The following is a 26,178-nucleotide window of genomic DNA, read 5'->3' as shown; positions in this document are numbered from 1 at the left end:
ATCAACATCCTCTTCCTCAGCAAGGTGAAATGTTTTGACTCAGAAATGGCTAAACAGGTATATAAACTTCACTTTACAAAAGCACACACACACACTCTTGCTTATAAATCAAATCCAACTGCAAACAACACAGACTTTGTTCTAGCAACACATTACATACCAGCAGAACAGGGTCTATGCTGTTCATTCAACTTACTACTCATAAAAATAACAACTGCACAGACCCAAATCTACCAACACATTATTCAATAACAGAGCTGGATCTGTGCAGCATGTAGTTGGACTTGAGTTGTAAGTAAGTATAGATGGTAGTGCTAATGTGAATCTTCAAATGTGTATTACTGGCACATATCTTCATGCATGGGTGAGTACTGCATGTTGATGTGTCCTTGACATTGTTTCTTGTTGACTGGTTTTCTCTATAGGTAAATAACACAAATGGCTCAAATTACATACATAACTACAAAAGAACCAGAGAGGGATGATTAAGCACAAAAAAAATGTTAAATTTGTTTTCTGTTCATGTGCATCATTATTTCCATTATGATTAAAATATATCCCTGCATGCATGTTTCTTCTGAAAACTAAGGCAGAGATGTATTTATCTGAGTGACCTATAGTATTTTTCTTGACAAATGTACTGCATTCGTATTGGACTAAAATCTAGTTTGTGAATTAAAACTTAAAATCATTATACATTCAATTATATTTAATCTTTTTGGGGCACATTTTTATCATTGCAGTGTTTACAATAATTTCATACCACCACCACCACCCAAAAAAACCCCCAAGCATTATATTGTTAAATCCAATCAATATTTAGAAACCCACCCTCTCTATTTCTTTTAGACAGTGGGGGGGAGGGGAGGGGCATTTTTCCTATTAATTTTCAGTTATAGAAAAAAAACCTGAAAAATATGGACTACCTTAAGTCAAGCCCAACTGTTTTTTCTTCACACTGGCATTCAGCCAAAGCCAGAGGTGGTAAGGACTTGGCAAGGGAAAACTGATGAGGGTGTACACTGTTGAATGTGGAAATGAGCTGCATCCTTCATAAATCCTTCACTGTACAGCACAGTTGACTGCACCATGAATAATGACAAAAATAAAACCTTTTCTTTACATCTCATCTTTATCTATTCTGAAGTCAGCACATTTTATGAGATTTTAAAGAATTTATTTATTCTACAAGTTAGATAAAGCAAGTCAGTATTGAAACTCAATCAACAAAGCTACCTACCTACACAGACCTGCAGCCTCTAAATTATCATCAGCAGTTTTTCGGATACAAAATGTCATACTCATGATATTCTATAAATATTTCTTTAACAGTAATGATGATATCTGTATGCAGTAGAGTTTTACAGTACTCACCACAATGATGGCTATATGGTGCCAAGCAGCCACATACGAGGTCATCTTGTAAACAAATGTTTCTTTGTATTCATTTTTCTTACAAGCATGATGGACATTCTTTGGCGTTGTAGAGTGTACCATGATAGCAGAGTAAAACTTTAACAAGACATGTGAATAACTCAAGCTGGTCTTTTACATTTGAAAGCCATTCTATGATCAAGTTAATATTAAAACTTAATTTATCTAGTTTTCGATGTAATAAGATCACTGGGTAAATACCAAATGAAGACATTTCCAACCAACCCATATACATATAATTTAGTTACCTGAATTTAGTGAGACATTTAGAGTCGTATAACACCCAACCAAGAAAAAAAGAATTAGACTGCATTTGACTGGAAGAAAGCAAAATACATGTATTGCATACAGTCCGGTGTTAGGGTCTCAGCATAAAACAAAATTACAAAGTAATGTAACCTTGTGCAGATTGGAAACTCCCCATGATCTCGTGCATAAATAAGCATATTTTACAAATTAAGATCCAAGTTTCAAAATGCACTAAATAATTCCAATTCCACCTGCAAAGTCTGGAAAATATGCATTTCCTGAAAGCTTATTTTTTATTTCATCCTCTTTCCATAATGAAGTTATTAAGATGAATTTGATCAGACTTGAGTATGAATGTATACTCTGTTCAGTAGTGCACTATAATTAATACAACTGCCACTTGCACTATATATATACACAGGTCCTGTAAGCAAATCTTTAGGAAACGAGTCACATAAGTAGCTACTATTTATTCATTAACATTTTCTTGTCCTGTCTATCAACAGGGTACTTTCCAGATAATTACTTACTTACTGGACCAAAACTGAATTGGAGATGACTCTAAAATTCTAAGAAAAATTCATATAGCCTACCTTGTAAATGGTGTCAAACAGAAATATTAAACTTTGTAGAGTCTCCACATGACCTTTCTTTCCCTTGAATGGAAATAGAAAATCCTTAGTTGAGCTCCTGAAGTAACTGTTTTCCTTTTTAACAGGAAGATTTCCTTAATGAAGGAATACACTGCCTATCTACTACAGTCTTAGCTTTACTTACTGTTGTCTAGTTCATCAAATCGTGGGCTCACTCAGAAGGAATGGCACTGCGCCAAACAATCTCGTAGAAAACATATGGGTACAAGGCAGGTGGATCATTCCATTTTATCATAGGGGAAACCAGGTGAACAAATCGTCAGTCACCTTTGCAGGTAATTATACGCTAATTATTCGCCTTTAACCAATAAAACAAGTGTAGCCAGGTCAGAATTCGTAGGAAAAAAATGCTGATACAGTCTGTCAAGATATAATAAATTCTGTTTTGAGGAAGACTAAGATGTTATTAAATGGAACCTAACAAAGGGTGTGGCATAATACAGCTCATCAGAGCCATGAAATTACTGTATTACTAGCATAAAGTAATACACAAGCCAATAGCTCTGCCCATCTGCCTCACTGAACATTTCAAATAGGTGATCAATGTGAAATATCCTTGTATAAACTACAATGTATTTATTGTAAGCGTTTTCAAAATCCTAATTGTGCTGATTTAAATGTCTACCATTCAATTTATATAAATGAATTTTTGGCCTGAAAGAAAATATAACTCAGGTACAAACTAGATTTAAAAAAATGTGAATGGTGAGGACATCAATAAATTCAAGCATGTCATTATAACATCTGCAAGTGATTTTGATTTGCATTCAAAAAGACATAAATTCCAATGAAGACAAACAAGCACAAGTACAAATAAAGTCCCAAAATCTAATAAACCTCATTAACATATCTTTTCATCAAAAAGAGGTATTATTACAATTTTCTCAACAAAATTCTTGGGGGCCCTGAGTGGCCAAGTGGTTTAAAAGTGCTCACCATCACCATTACAGATCACTGCCATCTCACCTCTGTCTGCGTGGGTTCGAGTCTCAGATTTGGCCAATGTGGGTATGTGAGAAAGCTTGCCAATAGCTACTTATTGGTTGGTGGTTCTTTCCGGGGATTTTCCCTAGTTCTTCCTCCACCATTTATATTGGCCACAACATATAGCCTATCTTGTGCTGAAAAATGGTGTTAAACCCTACAATATCAACAATGAAATTCTTTTCTAATGTTAAGACCACTTTCACTTTTCAGCACATTTTTATAGGTTACTAGATGCCCCCCCCCCCATTATAATGGAAGAAATACTGTAAATTTATAAGGAAAAGTTAAAAGAAAAATGGTACATCATGAGCGTACCTATTGAAACATCGACATATTCTTGGTCAATTACTATCTAGTCTTTACATGTTCCAGAAATCAGTTTTTTTTACAAACAGTCATGATATAAACTTTGTATTCCACCTGTGCCAAATTAGTCCATCAAAATGCAGTTAGTTCATACACACAACTAATTAGCAATTTTTAACACTGACTGGCTCTCTATCTTATCATTGATGGCATTGCACAGTAACAGTCTAAATACAAGTCCATGCAGTCTAGCCTACTCCTCACTGAACCATAGAATAAACACTGTGTACTTAGTAAATGTGAAGATTCCCACACATAAACACTGGCATCTTCTGTCAGAAATGTATGGATTGTACTGTATGTACTTGCTTATAAGCACATTATGCTACAGCAGATCAGGATCTTTTTTTTTTTGCAGTTTTATGACTTATAAGCAAGTATATTCAGTATTCAGCATGAAATACAGATCCTGAACTGTCCCCCATGTAGTCGGAAATGTAGATTATGCTCTGTATCGTTAGAAATGACTGATGGAATCTACCTTTTTGCCCAAGGATGTTCCTGTGATGGTGTTTCAGCTGACTTTTTAAAAGATTTGGACTCTATATCAACAAATGTAATAATAGTTTTTAATACTAATGGATCTTGTGGTAGCATATCTTCTTGAAAACTTATGTCAGTATATTAATCAATGCAGTACACTCTATTTGTTAAAATTGTGTTATACCATGCTGAAAGTATGTATGTGTTTTTACAACTACGAAAGCTAATAGGTCTCATGAATTTATTATTTTCTTTAACACAGGAAAATGTTGACAGCGTTTTAAACATGCGAACATAAAAAATGCATGACTACTCAATTATTATCTAGAGTTGTGACAGGAGGTGAACAGCTCATCAACTTGAACGGCACCTTTCAGACGCTCAATGTAGTATTGGAAATTCCTAAATTAATTTGCCTTTTAGTACATCATTAATTGATGAATAAAGTTGTCCTTTCTTCTGTTTGAATGAGGACAACTTTTATTTAATGCAAATAACTTATATCACTCTCTGTTGTTTGTTACAAACAAATATACAAGAAATTTCAATTCTGTCTTTATAAACATGTCCCCATGATGCCACCCAAATTTTGGCCATCACCCAAATTTTAGCCTCTTGGCCAAGTTAAGAAGGAGTTAATGCTAGCTGCCCATGTGCATTACTGTCTTTTCATGTTCATAAAGTGATTTTATGGTTCTGTTGCAAAATAGCTCAATAGTTTCCAATTTAGTGGCAAAAGAGGGGTGTGTTGGTGAGACCCAGGGGTCAATGGGTCAATGTCAGTTGATTTGGGTTTTTTCTCACTTGTATGAATTTACCTTTCCTGTTCAATAAAACTATATTATGATTATAGGGTGGAGAGTTAAATATCTCCCATGTTGTGTAAAACACCACTTATGTAGCCCACAGGGGTATTGGGGTATTGATGAAAGTTTCATTTGGCTGGAATAATTACTTGGTTCAAATATTACACATACTAATTCTCAAACAATCAACACTAAAAACTTATGAGTAATTCAACGTAAAACCACCACCACCTTTTTGCATATAAAAAAGAGCATCCAATAATATCGCAAGATTTTAGGTCTCTATCTTTAATATTGTATAGGAAATTGCACGACTTTTATGTACGAACATCCAGACAAGAATATGCAAGGTAATATATTAATCACATTTTTCATTTGAAAAGGACAGAGATAATAATAATATTATTTGAAATGATAAAAAAACAGACTGGTTCATTTAATTGCTTTTCCATCTTTATACAAATTCATTACCTCTACTAGGCAAGGTTTCACCTCATATTTTACCAAAGCATTAAGAAGGAATAAAGGTCAGAGTTCAAAGGGGAATAGCATACAACAAATGTCTGCCACCCATGTTTAATCCAATGGCTTACTAAAAGGCAAGAAAATCACTGAGGGTTTTTTCTTTTAAAACTTCTCAGTATTGAAAATGTTCTACTGGATTTTCACCAAGTGGCGAAATAAAAAGGTACACATATAAAATTTCCTGCATACTGTGTATTTTGAACCCTAAAAATTCTATAACTTGGAAAAGTTCCCAACTATATTTTCAAGGTGTTAGATCATCCAGGCATCATCTTCTTGTGAATGATCAGAACTATAACACTTGGCCCTCCAACCAAGTTACTACTCAACTTACACTCCACTGTATCTCTGAAACGGGGACACCTTTTGCCACTGGATCAAGAGATAGAAACCATATAACAAGTACTGACCCATGACAGTCATGTACGGTATGACAGTGCAAATGAAATGTGCACATCGTGCATGGCTTCTTTCTCTATGCTTTAACATTACAGCCAGCATGTTAACAAGGAATTAGAATTTTTTTTACAAATTGTCAAGGAATGGCTAAATTTGTAATTTATGTGAAATGTCGATACACAAGTGATTAAATACACAAGGAATATTCAAATTTGGTGACGTCATCAAAATGCACCCAAACTAGTAATTTAACAGAGCAAACATTGTAAACTGAAAATGAAAGAACACAACAAAAAAGGCGAAAGTTCAACTATTACAACCTGGCTGAGAAACATTATCCAGCTAATGTTCCATTAAAGTTTAAACATAATGGGTATTTATTAAAGCCAATTTTGCAGCTGAATTTCAGCCTCATTTCAGTGCCAATAATGTCTATTTTTCCTAATCCAGCTGTGTACATTTTTGATGAAAAGTTGCCTTTTCAGCAGTAGTCATCTATTTTCAAGGTTTTTTAAAAATTTACTTTATAAATACATTTCTTCAGCAACTCTTTGTGGACTAAATATTTAGTAATTTTAAAAAATAAAGAATTTTCCTCTTAAAAGGAAGTTTAGAGACATTTTAGCCACATCAACGCAGATCCTCCAATCATTCTAGATTAGCCCACACTGATGATAATACATTTCAGATGGCTGCATGTTTCTAATCTTCTGATGACAAAAAAAATCAAGGTTTGCCCCATTATTTGCTGACTTAAAGTGTGAAGTCTTTGGCAGCCACTAATGTATTTCTATGTTGAATTCATAACAAAAATAAATCAAACTTTTAATAATAATATAAGCTTCAACAACTTGACCACTGTTGTTCTAGAAGCAGGAGAGACAAAAACAAGTATACCAACACTAATATCTCAACATTAAACATTCTTGTATATCGCAAATCTCAGCATGTCGAAGTATCTTACAAGTTGAGTCCAACTACAACTACAAGCTGAGTCCATCTACAAACAACATAATACCCTGATCTGCCACTGCATAATGTTCTGGCAGATAAGGGTCTACGTGATTTGTTGCACTGATTACTTCTACTAAACTGCATAGATAGATCTGCTTTTGCATTATGCAACACCTGATCTGTGTCTGTACCATTTGCAGTTGGAATCACTTATAAGTATATACGGTAACATGATACCCTTTGGTGGCATAGCACTTTATTTGCTAAACATTCATCCACTACAGATCACCCTAAGTCTTTAAGTGAAATATCATAAGTAATTATTGAAGACTGATAACTATATGTGCATCTGCACTGCTTTTAACAGTATCCAGCAAATCAATAAAGCCTTATTTGGTACAAATCATACAGAATTGTTAAGTCATAGACTTTTAATGCAGAATGGATCAAATAAGTATTTTGTATATCTGCACTTTGAGACTTTATTTTATGGAGAAGGTTATTTTCTGGAGAATGTTTCAACTGACTGACAAATGGCAAAGTCATGACAGAAATCAGACAGGCTCCTCCCTTAATATCATGATCTGCTAATTATAACAACTACTATCTTTTGCTGCTGTTTCTCAATTTTACCAAGCAGCATGATAAAGCTGTATATGGGCTGATTTTAACAGATTAAGGGAAAAATATGTATCACTAGAAATAATCAAAGTAAAAACACTAGGTATCGGTACATAACGAAGGACTGTCAAACAAATGAATGTATCAATTCACATTTTTAGAATTCTAAACAACAACAGAATACTCTCCTTGAAGGTTAGAATCAAAGAATATGTAACACTGATGAAGAGATTTGTTTCTTCTTTGCAAAGGTGTTGATATGATCTTAATGTTTCTGTAAGAGACAGAGTCATGTATAATTTTCTATGACATACAATACTTGTTGATTGCAGTTTGAAACAAAAACTGTTTTTGTTTTTTTTAAACCAATTATTGGGTTGCTAAAACTTTCATCAACAAACATTCCTGGGAAACAGAAGTGGCTGAAACAAATGAATGACAATTTCCTGAATGAAAAAGTATATAAATGCCTCAAGCCAATTTACAAAATATGATCCTGAGCACAGAACAAATTAAAATCAAAAGCTTTGTAAAAAGCAGACCATGCTCCCACTTTTTCTTTCAAACAGTTACAACACTAGTAGGAATTTTTGTTATTTACACACTTTTGGTCATTAATATAATAAATAATGGTTGATACTAATAAAACATATTTTTTAAAAACTGAAAAATACCAATATAAATTTTAATTAAATTTTGGAAAGCAAATACTACATATCAAGCTGATGTCTGACCGCAGTAATAAGTAAATGTTAATATTTTTTGAAAATGTGAATAACAAAACATTTTTTTTTAAATTGTGAAGTGCATCAATTGATATAGTCAACCCTACCTTAAAGGTCACCTATATTATGCAATCCATCAGAAAAAGTTACAAATTTGTACTTACTATTTATTTCTTTGTTATATTACACATTTATTTTATGTACAATTATGGAATATGTATGTAGTAGTGCTTTATGGCACCTCAGCACAATAGCAGCTACATAGTGCCAACTAAAGATCATGTTCCAAAAAATGTAAAAATGAATTGCAAACATTTTAGGAAGATATAACCTTCAAAATAAATGTATAACTAAGCACAACAAATTTCACACACTGCTATAATAATAATAATAATAATAATAATAATAATAATAATAATAATATGTATTTACTGAGGCTATATACATTCATTTAAAAGTGATATTTCTGCCAAATTATTTTTTGTGGAACTGAAACTTTTAAAAAAGCAAATTAAAGGAAAGAACACCAATCAAAGATTGATCTTCTTGTTATATGATTTGTTGCTAGTAACTCACAACAAACATAATATGCTAAATGTAAATGGCAGATCATCAAACTTGCACATTCTACATTTATAACACAAACCATATTTAATGCTTGTATTATATAGTGGTTCTTTTCCTGTGGGATGGAGGGCCAATATATTTAACATCTGTTCCCAGCATTGTTTCTTAGGTTAATATCTAAACAGCTTTTGAAAATGTACAAGAATTTTTAGCTGCACTTCTGGAGAGAGAGCCTGAATTTCAGAGATTCACTAACAGGTGCCTGTTTTCTCCATGACATGCAAGTCAATGCCAATGAACTCTTCATTGCCTTTGAAGATTCCAAATTTGGTTTTACTAGCAGATGTGATAGCTCTGTCATTAGAAGTTATTCTTAGACCTGCACAATTTTAATAGGAGCCCAAAACCCCTTTTGTCTTGAACCATGGTTTCTACTAGGGTAACTCTTTGATGTGTTACATCAGCTGCTACCAAAAGGGACACAAACAGATGTGGGAATCAGGTCACTCAATCATTCATAATTATTACAGGAAATTAATGAAAACTGATGGCAAATCTTAAGTCTAATATTAGAAAGACCTGGTTATATGGGATTGTTTCATGTAATTTGCATAGAAGAAGCACCCTTAAGCAGATGCCAAATTGGAGGGAAAATGCAGGGTACTTCCTAGAAGGTGTCTGGCAGTTCCACAAATAGATTATTAATAGATTAAACAAACAGGTGACATTTCAACAACTGTTGCACTTTGATCCCATGACCTTTGTTACAGTTGTTGTAATGTCATGAACATTTGTTGCCATATTATGTATGCTATATATTCTTATTTATAGCTAATGTTATATCTTTATGCACCATTACCTACTCAATGAGCAACATCCTTAACAAAAAGGTCTAAAGCAGTAAACAGTATTCAACTTGTCAAATTAAGCCACATCTTTCGTACTCTTCTTATTTTTTTCTCATCAAAAGGTCAATTTATAGCTCATAAAATGCACCAGTGATTATAGTATACTAATCTTACCTTAAAATGACTTGCTTTATACTGAATTGGTGTCACTTGTTTGGTAATAAGGTAATATCCTGTAACAAAAATGTGATTGTTAGAAAGATCTATGATGCTGTTAGAAAGATCTATGATGCCAAGTAATAAATATTTATACATTCAAGTGAATGATATTACCTTGTCATCATTGATATTGAATAAATTATGGACTATAATGATTCATATATACTTATGCATATTCATTAGTGGATATAGAAGGATTTACAAACTACAGTGTTTGTAATCACATAACCCGGTACTCCCCAACTTTGTCTCATGCACTTCCAAAACGATGCAAGACCCCATTTTAGTGAAATCTAATTCATCCTTACATGCTATGTAAGAAAATAAATTTAATTTCATTTGATAGCAGGTGGTGGGGTGGGGTGGGGGATGGGGGGGCGGTATATCTTTAGCATAGATATAGAATCCACCCTATATAAAAGCGTGGTTTAAATATTAACTTACAGAAAAAAATAAACTCACCTCTATTCACAGAAGAATATGGACAAAAATGGGTATCCCAAATGACAGAACTTTATCCAACCAAAGCATATTTACACAGTATATATGTGATGCAAATCCGACTCAAAAATAAATTGGTTTATGTCTTCTGTGAAGTCTGTTGTTCCAAATCAAATACTTCAAATATCCAGTCGCAAATGCATTACAGTAAATATGGAAATTTCTGCACGAAAATCACAATAATGTAATGTTTATTTCTGAAAGTGACATTTTAGGGTAAACATGTACTCTAAGCCTACTGTGTATCATATCATACAATGTGGCATCACATCACACTGATCATTCAGTTTTTAAAAATTATTTTGTCATTATAAAATGTTCTGTTTATTAAAATGGAAGCTTTTTCTTTGATTTATAGTCAGTAAAAGAATACAATCTACTTTTACTAGTTCAACTTTGTTTGGGACTATATTTTACATCCAACAAATGAATGGTGCACCGTCTGTCAGAATGAACAAAATTAATCATTCCTCTAAGTAGTTTCCACTGAAATAAAAACTATGTGATAAAAAGAATCTCAAAGGGGTAATTAATGATTTAATGTTAAATTTATGAAACTCATTGAAAAATGTCCAGCTTTTGTTCACAAAGGCTCAAGAAAGATGGACATTATCCATCTTGTTTCATAAATTAAATATTAAATCATTACCCATCTGAGATCCTCCATATACTAAAGAGGCTGAATATTTACCTAAACTGCGTGCAGTTCATGGAAATTTAATTATTTGACAGTTTTGTAACTTTTATGTCTGATATAAGTGGATGTGATTCCATGTTTAAATATATGTAATTGCAATGCTTCGTTTCAAACATATAATGATCTTTGATGTTTCCTGTTATTAGAACAAAATAAAGAAACATGATCATTATTGCATGATATTATGACACAAAAAAAATTAAGCTGTTTAATAAAAATTAATTGTCCATGTGTAAAAATATACAAATCAGAACTGAAATCCAATTTATGCTGGACATGATTGACAAGACACAAAAACATCTCAGTTCATTGATTCATGTGACATGCCTTTGTGTATGTCATAAGAGGTGACTAGTGGAGACATGTGCCACAGTGGCTCTATGGTAAGTATGCCTGATGTGTGACCAAAAACCATGTGGTTCAAATCCTACCATAGGATAAGCCCAAGCTAACTACTATGGGGTGTCCTTTAATCTATGTGTCTTAATAACCTACTTGTGTTGTTGTATCAGAAAAAATAAAACATCACACAAGTCCATCAGAACTTGCATCTCAAATGACTGTCAAACTATAAACATGGAATCTCCATGCATTACCACAAATAATAACAGGAAAATCCTTCAAATAAATAGTAAAAGTAAATAATATAGGTCACAAAAATTGGCTACTTGTTACTTGCACAACTCAAACACAGCAAGAGTCACTTGAACGTACTAACACTTCACTAGCAAAATAATTTCCAGGAATTCATGATGAAACCATTTCTTCCTTTTAACCGTCATGTGTTCAGACCATGTCTGATATTTTTCATCAAAAAATTGTTTTTCTTCAAATTAGCTGCTGTGGTTCATATATTGGATGTCAGCTTGGCACCATTTTCAAAAAGATAAAGTAGACATGATTCGAAGCATTTTGGTGAAAATCCCAGGTCATAATGATAATCCATTCAAGGGAAGTAGTTATAAAAAGATTTTTTAGAAATCATTATGGCAGCCATGTTGGATGTATGACTGGCACCATTTTCATTTAGGACTACCTAGGTGTAATAAAAAAAAAACTACTAGTGAAAACCCCATGCTGATATATCCATAAATTTGGGAGTAGAGATACTCTCAAGATGTGACTTTCTAAGCAGGAGTAGCAAGGACAAGATTGGTGTCCATACTGAATGTCAGATCAGCACCAATTTCATTTAAAACTAAGCAGACATCATAATAACTCTTAATGAAAACCTCACAGTGATATATAACCATCCATTCAGAAGTTATTGTTGTGGGTTAAAGCCATTTTTAACACATGATAGCTATACATGGCAGCCAATATATCTGGTGGAGGAAGAACCCAGGAAAACACCCAGAAGAACCACTGTCAAGCTTTTAATATACCCATGTTGACCAAGCACATGTCTTGAACCTATGTGGACAGAGGTGAGATGTCAGTGATCTGAAATGGCAAGTGCCTCAACTCACTCAGTCACCTGAGGTCCCTTCTGGGTGAGTATCAAGATTTTAAGATTGCTGCTGTGTTGTGGCCATAATGAATGTCCAATTGGCAGCATTTAAATTAAAACCAAATGGACATCATAAGAACAATATTTTTAAGATAGCTGCCATAGTGACCATATCGGATATCAAATTGGCAACATTCTGCATTTATCACAAACCAGACATAAGAAGTCTTATACAGATAACCCCATACTGATATGGTCATCTATGTTTTAGGGGTAGCAATAAAAAGATTTTCAAGATGGCTGCTCTGGTGGCCATACTGGATGTCAGATCAAACCAGTTTCATTTGGGACCTAGCATTAATTCAGGAGAAGTTATAACATGAATTTCACACATTCTGCAATGGTGGCCACAGTGGATGTCCGAGCAGCACCATTTTCATTTAGGACCAACTAGACCCTAAGATGAATGTCTGTATGTGTCAATTTTCATTGCAATCCTCTCTAAGTATTTAAGGGCAAAAACAGACTTGTGCAAAAGAACTGATGAGCAACAGACCATCTCACAAGCTCTTCTGGTCCATGACCAGTAAAATAAAAAAAAAAATGTCCATTTCTGAAGAAGAAACAACCTTTCTAAATTAACCTCATTTGCCACATTTACATGCCATGAGGTTATACCCTACTTCTGAACTCTGCATCATCAACATCGTATATGATACACTGAAGTGGATGGCATTACAGAAGAGTAGACAAATGTAGTTCTACAACAATACCAAATAAAGTAGTCTTTCTACCTGCATTACAAAATACAGCAGGGAAAACCTAATTTTTGAGACCAAATATTTTTAAAGTTGAAAGTTACTGGCTTTGGAACCAGAGTTTGTGTCTGGATTATAGAATTTTTGGCCTGATATCTAAAGTAGACTGGTCCAACCTCCACACAGATGGATGAACATTTGCAAAAAGTAGGATAAATTTGAGATTTGGAGTAAATTGTCTCCGGGACACAAAAATCACATGTCCAATATGCAAAAAAGAATTATAAATAACAAGTCTAATTTTTACCCTTCTGCACATGTATGAGTGAAATAGCCAATAAAACACAACATCATTGATACACCTAGGCATCTGACTAAACAAAAAGCTCTTGGAAGCAGATGTATTTGGATGCATTCAGAAGTAACCCCATTAATGCATTTCCTAGGCTCATTTCTGACAAAAATGAAAATAATCTCCAGGGATTAACAAGTTAATATGACATTCTGTCTACAAGTTTACTAGAGACCAAGGCTTCTTCGACTTCACCTACTTTCAAATTTTCTTGGTGAAACAAAGTTTAATTTTGTTATAACAGAGGCTGGTGCCATGTAAATGCTGAAATGATGATACTGATTCTGGATCCAGTTTCAACAATTTCCTCAGTTTATTCCTGAAGTTGCATTATGCAATATCTTACTTTATATTTTTCTGACAAAGATAGAACTTTTTGTTTGTGGTTTGTGTGTGTGATACCTACCTAGCCCAGCCCAGGTTGGCTGCTCTCAGTTTCATTGGGAAAAGCTCTTAACTCCAATTTCCTTGACATGATTATATAACCAAAAACATGCTTATAGTACCATTAAAATATCAGTCACCAACCAACCAATTGTTTATCACCGAAAAGAGAAATCCCTTCAAGGTGTGGAAATCCTCAAGCATTCCTTAGAAATACATCATGGGCTCATGACAGAAAAATTTCAGCCTTTATGGAGTTTTTTTGTTTTTGTTTCACACTGACAATACTAATTGTTAAAAATGATTTTTTTTTTTTATGTTTCTTAAAAATCTCAATTTGAGGAAATAAATTAAAGTCATTTGGTGAATCTGGGACCCGAGACATTACATACAGAATACAGCTGTTAATAAGCCATCCAAGGGTATTTGTCTGTAACATAAATTTAATATGCAGACAGCTCTAAATTAAAGAATGTAATGTAGCATTCTGAATGGAACCATGCATTTATTCTCAAGGTGCATATTCTTTGATCTCAAGGACTTGACCCTCTGACCCAGGGACTAAATTAAAGATTGACTTCTGTGCTACTACCATTAGCATTCATATCTGAAATATAATAACTAATAGAAAACGAAAGCCATATGATGACACTAGTGGTGTTATGCAAGGTGCCTGATACAAAGATAGCATCTTTCCTCCCAAGTTCCACCTGTTGTAGAAACTCCCAATCAAAGCCTAGCATTTAGGGCATCTGTTTAACTAACTGTAATTAAAGACATTCACCTGCATAAAGACCATAACGGAATTGCTTTTATGTTCCAGGTAGTAGTCTTGTGTCCAGTTTTGATCTTGGAAGTGTTTAACAATAGGCAATGACCAGTGCCCAAATAATTTCAAGCACCAGCAGTCATTACAAGAGCCTCTAACCTATAATCAAACTATAAACAATTATGAACCTAATGCCACTGACCATCAAAAGTAACTGGCGCTGGAGGCATCCAGGCATGAAAGTGGGTGATAAAAGAGGTACTAATTATCACAGCTGCTGGCACGTGCCTGTCCTGAAACTAACCCGCTGTCCTGCTAACAGACAGGATTTACTAGCCTACTGGGGTAGGCCAAATACCAACTATTTGATATGTCCTCCACCCTAATCATTGTATTGTATGAATTTGCTTGTCATGCCATTATTACAGGTAAAGCAATCTAGCCTTATTCACCTAGGTAGGAGTTCTCTAATATACAATTTTCCTATCCACACAACTTTTAGTCAATTAACAGTTATGCTGTTTGTCAATCAACCTCTTTATCCATTTAACCAACTGCCTGGTTACCAGCATTTGCCTGATATGAGTGATTGCACAATACAGGTAAACATGTGGGAGAAAATACTAGCAATGTCCCAGGAGATAGCCTTTAAAAATGTGGAGAATATGTTGTGAAATTTGCAGTAAATTGGATAAATACAAAAGAATTAAATGGGTTATACTGAAAGCTGAAATTGATTTTTTTTTAAATTTAAATAAAAAAGTCTGAAAATTGTTTCAGTTTATATGCGATTAGTAAAAGCTTCCTGTATAAATGAAGGTGAACAGTGTTTAGGGCAAACAGTGGAGCTATTAACTGCACATCACAGGGTTCCTAGAAAAATCAGATTTTTTTTTAATTCATGACTTTTCCATGACAAATTTCTGATGTTCCATAATTATTATTTTTTTTAACGTTTACAACAAGCCCGGAATGTTGTATTTGTACACACAAAATAATGATAATACTAATCAGGATCAAAGGAAAGATTATGCCACATGATCAGCTTTGTATCAAGATGACATCCTCTTCCCCATATAACCATCCAATCCACCCACATGAACACTACAGACCAACATGTAAAAGCAAAGTGAGATTTTCAATTTTTGACACTTTCCATGACAGAATGTATTTACTGAACTTTTCCATTACTTCCAGGACATTATTTTCCCCAGGATTAAAAATGTCATCAGTAACCCAAAAGGGCCATTCACCAATAATATTTCTAGAATGGGGTACAGGTCCTTGGAATTGGGAAAACTACATGTAACCAGGCATTTTTAAATAAAAGAAAAAATAATGAATGTGGCCCTTATGCTTCAGTTTTATTTTATATTGTAGTTTTAATCTATTTTCTATCTTTGAATAAATCTGCACGTCTTAGAATCAGTTCTATTAAACCAGGGGTGGGCAAACTACGGCCCATGGGCCACATGCAGCCCACCAAGGGCTTTCATGCGGCCTGCCAAGGGTTTTCATGTGGCCTAGGAACAAGTCATCATTTGCACTGACTCCGTTTATGTTACTCTGTTTAACAAATAAATGTGCTTCTTTTGAAGTTTAAGTGTAAGTTTTCAAATATTAACAACATATTAACAACTGAAAATTAATTAGATGTTATTTAGAAAAACCTTTTGTTTTTGCTATTTCAAATATTAATTATTTTACTTAATGAACTATGCGGCCTGCGACAAGGTGTAAATTTGTGTATGGGGCACTTGCACTGGAAAGTTTGCCCACCTCTGTATTAAACTGATTCCTTTTCTCATCTCACATGGCAAATCTCCAGCCAAAATTGGGTAAAAGTTTCAGTTTTTATCCGAATAGGAGGCCTGAATTTTGCCTGACCCCTGACCAAAATGACCAAGGAAATTTCCCCATCATGTCGTCAAGTCTATAAGATTTATATAAAATACTAGACCTAAATATCTCTGCTAGATACATCCCATTGGTGCTTTTGGAAAACAAGCACAAGTATAGCCATTAGTAATTAGTGCACATCAAAGAATCCCACTCAATACAATTTGCTCAGCAAGCATTCAACTGGGGAACTTGTATTAGGAAACCAGCATTACCAATCTGTATTAAAATCAGATCTCCACTATCCTAGGTGAAGATCTTTTAGCAAGTCTGCTTAGGTGTCATAACCTGGTGATCTATGTTATTACCATAAGCAATACAGTAATACCTCGTGCATTCACGTTTCTGGATTCACAAATTCACAGATTCGCGAAATTTTCATTGGTACCCTCTACGTACATGTTTTCTTTATTTTATTGAATTGTACCTTCGTTATATGACTTCTGTGACATATGAAGTTTACCTAGTTTACCTTCCTGACAATGACAAAGAAAACGTCAGTCATTAAGTTTACAGTCCCATTCGTTTAGCATTTTTAGTGACTCATACCAAACATTCGCGATTCCTCCTGATCCGCGACTGGTTCTAGAACCTAACCTCACGAATGTACGAGGCATTACTAATTTTATCAGCCAATCAGATTAAGTCTTATACCTTTGCATTTGGGAGATTGAGCAGTATAGCTGAAGAGCATCCATGTGTGCTGAACAATTTCATTCACTTATAACTTTATGAAAGCTGCATTTCCACTGGTTAATTCAAAAGTCACCTGAACATGACCCCTAAGCAGTCATTGTCAGATCTACTAAGGACAGTGGAGATCTAAGTTTATTCAGACTGCCAGCAGTACATGAATGGGCAATCAAGGGACAGAACTCCTCTAAATGTCATGGAATAGTTAACTCCAGCTCATCTAAGTTCTCTCATCAATATAAAAGCTCATGTTGAATCTGGTTGAAATTCAACCTTCCAAGTTATTCTGAAGAAGAAAAAAACAAGGAGAGATAATCAGTGGCCACACCTCTTCTAAATGATAATGTGGAATACAATAAGTTAAATTCACCAAAGTCTCATAAATACAAAGCTGCATCCCAAACTTGGTTATAATCCAACAGTCTTTGGCTGATATTATGTGGCTTAACTCCTGTAAATAAGGTAAATAAGGTTGCATCAGTATAAAGACCAAACATGGATGAAAACTAGCAATAATATGTAAAGTTATACTGCACAAACCAAAGTCATGAAGGCTCTCAGGGGCATAATTCCTATAAATGATTTTGTGGAATGCCAGAACTGAACTCATTCAAGGTTTTATCAATATAAAGTGCCATACCAAAATCTTGTTGAATCCAACAAATCTCGATACTGCAACACTAGGGAACCAAAGTCAGAAGGACTGGCAATCAGGGGCTATAACTCCTGTAAATGATGTGGTAGAACATTGGAAATCAAACTCATTTAAGCTTCCAAATATATAGCGCTTCATGCAAATCTTGGTGAAATCTAACAATGTTTGGAAATGTTAAGCAATGGAAATGGAATAAAGGGGAATAGGTAAACAGGGAGGCATAAATGTTCTCAGTGATGACCGAGAAACTTGGAAATTAAATTCATTCAATGTCTCATCAATATAAAGGGGCATAACAAATCTGTCTAAAATCCAAACTTCCCATTTAAGTTTTCCCAAAATTGATGATGTCAAGACTAATTGATGGACAGAAGGATGTGATTACCATGAGATGTGACTATTTCATTAAGCAGATCCCAAATAACAACTGGTGATGGATGGCTGATGCATGATTGATGGTGCATGGCAAACACAGGACCATTTCAAAAGTGAACTTGCATTATGTCCATGTGATCTCAAGAAAATTGAATACATGTATAATAAATACTTTATTAGGAGAAATTTTAGAGTATTTCCAATAATATAAATCATTACTGTTACTTAATCAGGCTTCCCACCATCTCAGGGATAAACTAATACTCCCTCAGGAGACTGGGTATGTACTGGGTAAGATAGGCCCAATGCACCCTCCCATAATAATGGAAACTAGAGCTGTGGTAATGCAGGTTCAAAATCTACATCTGATCAGCTTGGCTCAACTAATGTAGTGTGTCCTTAGACTGAACCTACTGGCATTGCTGTACCATGAAACAGCAAACTGAACCAATCTGGGTCATTGTCATTGTTGTTGTTTTTGGTTTAACACCACTTCACAGTGTGGTGTTCAGTATAACTGGTACAGGAAGAACCTGGGAAAATCTCGACATGAACCACCAACCCACATGAAACTACTGTAAAGTTTTCCTGCATACCCACATAGGTCAAGCCGGAGACTCAAAGCCACATGGACATAGGTGAGACTGCAGTGATCAGCAAGAGTGTTATTGAAGAAAGAGTTATTCTGTTAGGATTCTGTTTCTATCTTTTTCTGTTTGACTTCATATAATTTAACAGCATTCACACATAAATGAATTTTCAGTACATATCTTGTTTTACATTTCACTGATCTATGACTAAAGAAGTTTAAATTGAAACTGAAAATACAAAAATTTCAAGACTATTCAGGACAACAGTCTTGGTGATAAAAATGGTTTGTATTTGTGCCATACTGGGATGCACTATTAACACTTGGGAAGTGATTTTGTTTACTTTTTAAAGGGTCATATGAAAATGAACCCACTTTATTAGAGATTAAATATAGGACAAAAGTGTCATACACCCAAGTGGATAACACATCACCAAAAATGATGAAATGATGATTCCCATCAAGACTAAATGATGGAGAATATTGCCAGTCTGAGAAATGAGTAGAAAATATATGCACTGATATAGTTTTGGATACAGGAGTGTGATATCCATATACTGTGGTATGAATCCTTCCAGTAAATGTACTGCTTGCTATACATTGCCAAAAACCAAGTTTGTGCAGTATTTCTCATCACAACAATGTTGTGATGCAAAGTCAGAATGTTTCTACAATTACTGTACATGATTTTGTATAGACTTTGTCACCGATCCTGTTTATTACAATAAGATGTTTAAAACTAACAAAGAAAGAAAATATAAATAAATCCATCCCAAGCATTACACCATTCTGCATCAATCTTTGCTCATTAAAGTGACCGAATATCAGAATAAGCTTGATTCCTTAATGAACCAATATATGAATACATACAGTACATGCATTTTCAGTCTGAGATAATTGCAGTAAAGGAAATTTCACCTGCCTGAAACTCTACTGTCACTACAGGTAACCTGTGATGTACTCTTTTATGATTTATCATCTTTACAAAGTACCCAAAATTTTCAGGTAATTGCCTAACAAATTACTGTACAGGTCGACTCTACAATTATCAAGAGAACAAACACTTAAGCAAACACCAACATATAAACAAGAGGCACAAGTTGACCTAAGATAATGCATCTAGTCAAAGCTTGTAGCATATAGTTCTCTATTAACATTGGTACAATTTATCATCATTAATAGATCATATATGTTACTGTAGGATCACTTTCTCTTCACAAATATAATGTCATTTATACAACCAGCTTTTTCCCTGGATCTCTTCCAGTCCCTGATGACTTGGCCCTAATACATAACTTATAAACTGTTCATGGCCCCACCCTTAAACTATATACATTTACATAACAGTACATGGGTAATAAATCTGTACAGTGTGCAAGAATTATTGGTTTGTCACCCCTCCCACAGGACCCTATTCCAGAAGTCATAGTTTTTAAACTATTGGTATCTGTACCCAAGGCAGCTGCAGTGGTTCAGTGGTTAAGGCACTGGACACGTGATCAGAAAACTACCAAAATTTCAAATGATTATTTTAAAAATTCACAAGTTTATTAAAAATCTTTTAGTAAGTGTTTCAACAAAAAGGAATATTAACTATTATATTTTTTATAATCAAAACCTAAACTTTAAAAATATACATGCCCCAAAACAAAGCACAATACATGAGACAACTTAATTCTATCGAACCAAATTTATCAGACTTCCTTCAAATATTCAAGAATTACTAGTATAGTTAAGAGTTACCAATCCTTCTCTGCAAATAAATTTGTACACTTGGACATATTATTTTAAAAGAAAGATGTTCTGTCTAACACAAAGATATTTTTCTTGCACATAATTAAATAAGTAAAGAAATCATGATACTTATGTTTTTATCAGTTTGCTTCAAAGATACTTCTAGCTCTTCAGCCTAGGGTCTACATTCATTATTCATAAATCTCTGCACAGCTTATTTCCATAAAAAATAAAGTACATGTATTAGTCTGCATCTGAGATAAACATTATTTCTGGTTTGGTTGGGCCTAAACCAATTTAAGTTGTTTTGTCTTGTAACCTTTGTTTTGTTTGACACTGAGATACCTAAGGATACAACATGCCAACTGCTGACCAAACCTGGTCTGGGATTTAAACCCAGTACTTCTGCATGGGAACCCAACATGCTTTCCACTGGTAAATATAAAGAAATTTTATAAATATAACAATATTATCAAATTAAAAACAATTCAGAGAAGGAATGTGCATCTTCCTCTCTGGCATGATGCTGATAAAAAGTTTTTAGAGTGACACCATATGATGTAAATAGGCAAATAAATCAAGGTCATGGGCTGGATTAAGCCCACGGGCCATAGGTTGCACACGCCTATTATTTGCTGTATTGATATTTATATTTTTTTTCTCAGTTTAACTTACAAATCATTCCTCAGAATCTCTCATGTGCATTATTTGCAACATTTTTGTATAACTTGTTTTTAAGAAATTTATGTATATTGTATTCTACATTTTATCTGTTTTAAACCTTTTCTTGAAAAGGAAGGAATTCTGCATAATCCAATGCCTGTGATTCAAATAGTCTTTATCACAAGTTACTTCCCTTGCTTTAGTGTAAAAAGAAATCCAGGTTATTGTGGTTCTTTCTGTTGAAATTTCCTCCAAATGCTGCTTCATCCACATTTGATGGCATATTAGCATAGTTTGTCCACTATACAATATAGAAAAGTCCCCATTTTTATCAATGGCAACCGTATTTGATAATAATGAAAGCCTTATCTGATGGCAAATCATCATCATTTAAACAAATCTGAAACTCTTTTATGCCAGGATGCTTTCTTTCATATTTGAAAAGTTGATGTTCAAAGATTTCTTCTTCTGTCAATGGCAGCCATATTCAACATTGGCTAACCACTGTTTGAAAAAGTTATAAACACCTTCATGCCTTCTATCAAATTTGGTCATATTCCATTCAGCAATTCTGGAGACAACATATTTTAAAGATCTTTCTATTTTTCGAAACAGTGTCCATATTTAAAGGCTTCTAAACATTATCTAAACAAATCTGAATGTCATTCAAGCAAGGATGCTATCTCAAATTTGATGGCTACATCTTTGGGCACTGTTTCCAGTTAAAGTTGAAAAAGAAAACCAGATCTGGTCATAGTTGGGGTCTCTCAATAAGACACAAAAAAGTAACTAAAATAAAAGCAGAATAAAAATGTTATAATGTATCTATGTTTTGAACAGTGCATTTCACCATACAATCACTCTTCTGTCCATCTTTAGGTTTACAAACAGCACTGACATATCTCAACATTGCTGTCAGAATAAAGTACCAATGAAATCAGGAATCTCCATAAACACACCCAGTACTTGCTTGTTATTTGAATTTATAAGAAACTGTGAGTCAAAATACTACTGATCATCATTAGTTATGCACTTGCATTACTATCATTAGTGTCTGTATCAATCATTCAAATTAATCAACAGAACAAAACAGCTTGGACCAGGATCTGCTGGAACATTTTAATGATGTTAGTCCCACAATATAAGATGTCAAACCTGATATGCATGATGGAAGAGTCAACAGTCTTACTGCCATAACAATCACTGCTGTGCAGTTCTGTTCCAACAGCACTGACATAGGCCAAATTTTCAAGAATATTTCACATAGTTGGCAACCCATATTGGCACTGGTTGCACAGCACAGAGTCTAATTACTCTGATACTTTTTTCCTCATCAAAGAAATCCATGTACAATCATATGGTGGGCTCAGGAAAATCACTCATCCTCTTGCTCTGACATGGTAAATATTGGCTGGGCAAAGTAAAACCTTACTATGTCCTTATCCCAGGGCCAAGTGGATATAGATTCTCACAATAAGAATAAATCTAAGTGCATTTCCTACCCATAACACATTATTGTGGGACTACTGAAATTCGAGTAGGAAACAGAATTTGAAAGCTATTTCTGAATACATCCGAACAAGTTTATGTGGCAGGAGGTAGTAGCCTACTGCAGAGCTCTGTAGAGGCAAGGTCATGTATGATACACTAAAGTGGCTAGTATTATAGAAAGGTAGACAGATGTAGCTGTACAATGATACTAAATAATCTGGAAGTTCTAGTTGCACTACAAAATACAGAGGGAAAAACCTCATTTTTTTGGACCAGATTTTTTCTACCCAAAATTCGCCCGCGGTCGGAATCCGATTTTGTGTCCAGAATTTATACTTTTTGGTCTCAGATCTAAGGCAGACCAGTATGAGCTGCAAACAGACAGATGAACCTTTGCAAAAAGTAGGATAAGATGAGCATTTTGAATAAGGAGTGGTCTTGATACAAAAGGGATGGGTCCATTAAGCAAAAAAAAAATAAAAGAAGTCCAACTTTTACCCTTCTGCTCATGTGCGAGCCAAAAAGCCAATGAAAAATTATGTTTCTAACACAACTAGGCATTAAGTTATTGGAAAATCACCTGGAAGTTGATGTATTAGGATGTATTCAGAAATAGATTTCAAAATGTGTTTTTCCTACTCGAATTTCTGGCGAAAACAACAAAAACCTCCAGGGGTTAATGTGTTAACCCTTTACCTCATGCAAGCATCCTTGGACGCCTCTACTCCATTCACATGGAAGCGCCTTTTGCTGCCTGCTGTAAACAGCAGTCATTTTAACCCAGTTTTTCATAGTGCCACCTTCAGGGAAAACCCCCTATTAGATACTACATTCATTTCTGTGAATGACAATTATGTCAGATCAAGTGGTCACTGTAAATGCTATGGTTGATATCTGCTATTTAAAGTAACTGGGTCGTAATCTCCACTCTCCAAAATGGCGGTCGCAGATTTCATTCAGTACTTACGAAGTTTTCATGATTAGAATCACAACTATGAAAGATTCAATAACTTAGGTAAAGGCTCTGATATTGATGTAGGCAGCAATTAGTTTTTATAAATTATCAAATTCATATGACTTAGTGACATAGACACAGATGAAAAACTTGTGAATTTCGAGTATGAAAAATGGCAGCTACAGTTGGTCACACAGCCTCACTGACAAGCACATAAAAAATTCTTCCGTGAAAAATAATTACACAGCTATAACAATCGGACTTTACCCTTAAATTTTTCCACACATAATAGATGTGCACCAAAAATGTAAAATGGTTAAAACTGCTGTGAAACGTAACATACACTACATTGCTTAACAGTTAACAGGCAGGCCTATGTGTATGGAGTCGAATAGGTAACAGGTGTTCTATTTATAGCGCGCTGCACTTTGTTACTATGCTCTATGTGGAAAAGGGTTAAACAACAGAGAATGTCAAATTTGTAAAACATTTTCATCTGGTCCAACAGTGTTACACTTGCCCTACGTCACTGGCATTTTCAAGACTGAAGCTTTACAGATATATTGTTGCACCAAAGGGAAGATGCTGACATATTTCTATAATTATGTCATTAATTTTGACAAGAAAAATGTTGACTACTTCTTCTGTTTGAAATAAATATTTTAATTATCTTAGCTGATTTCAACCATCTTTCACACAATGTATGCCATTGTAATCTTGATCTATTTACAATCAAACCTGTCCTAACAATGACCTGTTCACAATGACCATTCTAATCTACCCCACCCCCACCCCCAGACAAATTTCGTAAACATATGTCCAGTATGTAACAGTCATGTGCCTTCAACAGTCAGTAGCTTGGTGTTTCCTAACCAAACAATGATTTCTCAGTACCATAAGCAGTCACTGGCAGGTATTAACAGCTGTGACCATTGGGTCTTTTGCTTCAAGAGGAGGGCATTGTTTTAGATAAAGGAATATCATGTAATCAGTGTCACTATGCCAAAATATAAGCAGTTTTTATCATTAATGTAGTGGGTTGAAGCAATTCATTTGCTGGATGGTAGGAAAAGTAGTTGCATTATCACAGCAAAAATGTGTATCACATTTTGTTACAGGTATAAAGAGATATCTTCAACCATTTACCTAACCTAAAGCTGAATAGCTGACAACGTTCAATTTTTTGAAGAGATACAAGTTACATTCCTTTTCATGATTGTCAGGGGTAATTCAATATTAAAAAATGTCTCTGTCATGGCAAGTTAAATTTCGGTTCAAGGGTCAAAAGGCATAGCCATATACATCTTATTTTGATTCTTTTAATCAGAGGATTTTCACAGAAACTGACTCTCTTTTGTTTCTGGCAAGTTGAGTAAATGATTAATCCATATATTGCATTTATTGTGTGAATAAACTAAGATTGGTGTATATTCTGAAGTCTGCAATGATTTCAGTTAAAGGATGGATTAAAGTGAACAGGATACAGTAATCTCGTGTAGAACATAAATTTGGACAAGAACAACATGTACCCATAATCATGATTTTGTTGTACAGTGCACATACAATGATTCTGATAATGTGTTAGTAATAATAATAAGAAGAAGAAGAAGAAAAAGAAGATAAACATAATAATAATAAGAATAAAAATGATGATATTCGATGCATGGTATTTGTTCAAATCTAATTTTAAAAGGTAAACCTGTGTAAAACAATCAGCTATGAGTAATGGCCAGTTTTACCTTTTCCCATGAGTTGCCGCTTATGAAAGGTTTGAAATGTATAAAGCATACAATGCTGATACAACAGCTGATTTGTCTAAAACTAATTCAGGTCATGACCTTGAAACATTCCAATTTTGTTGGCCAATCAGCAACTTCCCATTTATCAAGCCCTTGAGTAGCTCTCTAGAACGCTGGTCTGAACAAAATGGCTCATGTAGTAATCAAGTAATTGGTGGAAATTAAGACAGTCAGAAATTGTACCAACATATTTCGTTGTTGTGAAAAAGTAATTACACATACCTGTATAAATATCTGCTTGTGTCTTTGCTTATGTGACAATGTATTAATAGGCTTGACAATGCCAATGATATGGGGCAAGCACAACACAGTCTGACCAGACAAAAGTCTTCAAATTTTGAAATTCTCTCACTCTAAGCTTTTACCATATCAAACTCACAAATATATGCAATAGCTCACTGAAAAGGAAAAATTTTCTATATTGCAATGACACCTTGAGTGCTGAAGGGTGTCACTGTAAATATAAATACTACCAAGCAATCAAGGGTTGTATGCAACTGCAATTTCTCAAGTTACAAATATTGTCTCATATTGTGTTTTTCTAAAGGACCATGCAGTTTGAACATAGTATTTTCATG

At 34.3% G+C, this 26,178-nt stretch overlaps 1 protein-coding gene across 2 annotated transcripts in view; it reads right to left on the bottom strand.

Moving 5' to 3' along the window:
* Positions 1 to 26,178, bottom strand: part of LOC149800653 (myocyte-specific enhancer factor 2C-like) — a 229,759-nt gene that overhangs the window by 169,169 nt on the left and 34,412 nt on the right. The window contains exon 3 of one of the 2 annotated variants that reach the window (XM_089954667.1): positions 9,792 to 9,850. The gene's annotated coding sequence lies outside the window, so the exon portion shown is untranslated. Of the gene's footprint in view, positions 1 to 2,276; positions 2,517 to 9,791; positions 9,851 to 26,178 lie in introns of those variants that run through there. The other variant, XM_089954668.1, reaches the window with a different exon arrangement.

Source organism: Sinohyriopsis cumingii, chromosome 4 (assembly GCF_028554795.1).
Source record: "Sinohyriopsis cumingii isolate HCF-2022 chromosome 4, ASM2855479v2, whole genome shotgun sequence".
In the NCBI taxonomy this organism is placed as follows: domain Eukaryota; kingdom Metazoa; phylum Mollusca; class Bivalvia; order Unionida; family Unionidae; genus Sinohyriopsis; species Sinohyriopsis cumingii.
The sequence above is the reverse complement of the archived record's forward strand: the minus strand, read 5'-3'. Positions and strand labels throughout refer to the sequence as shown.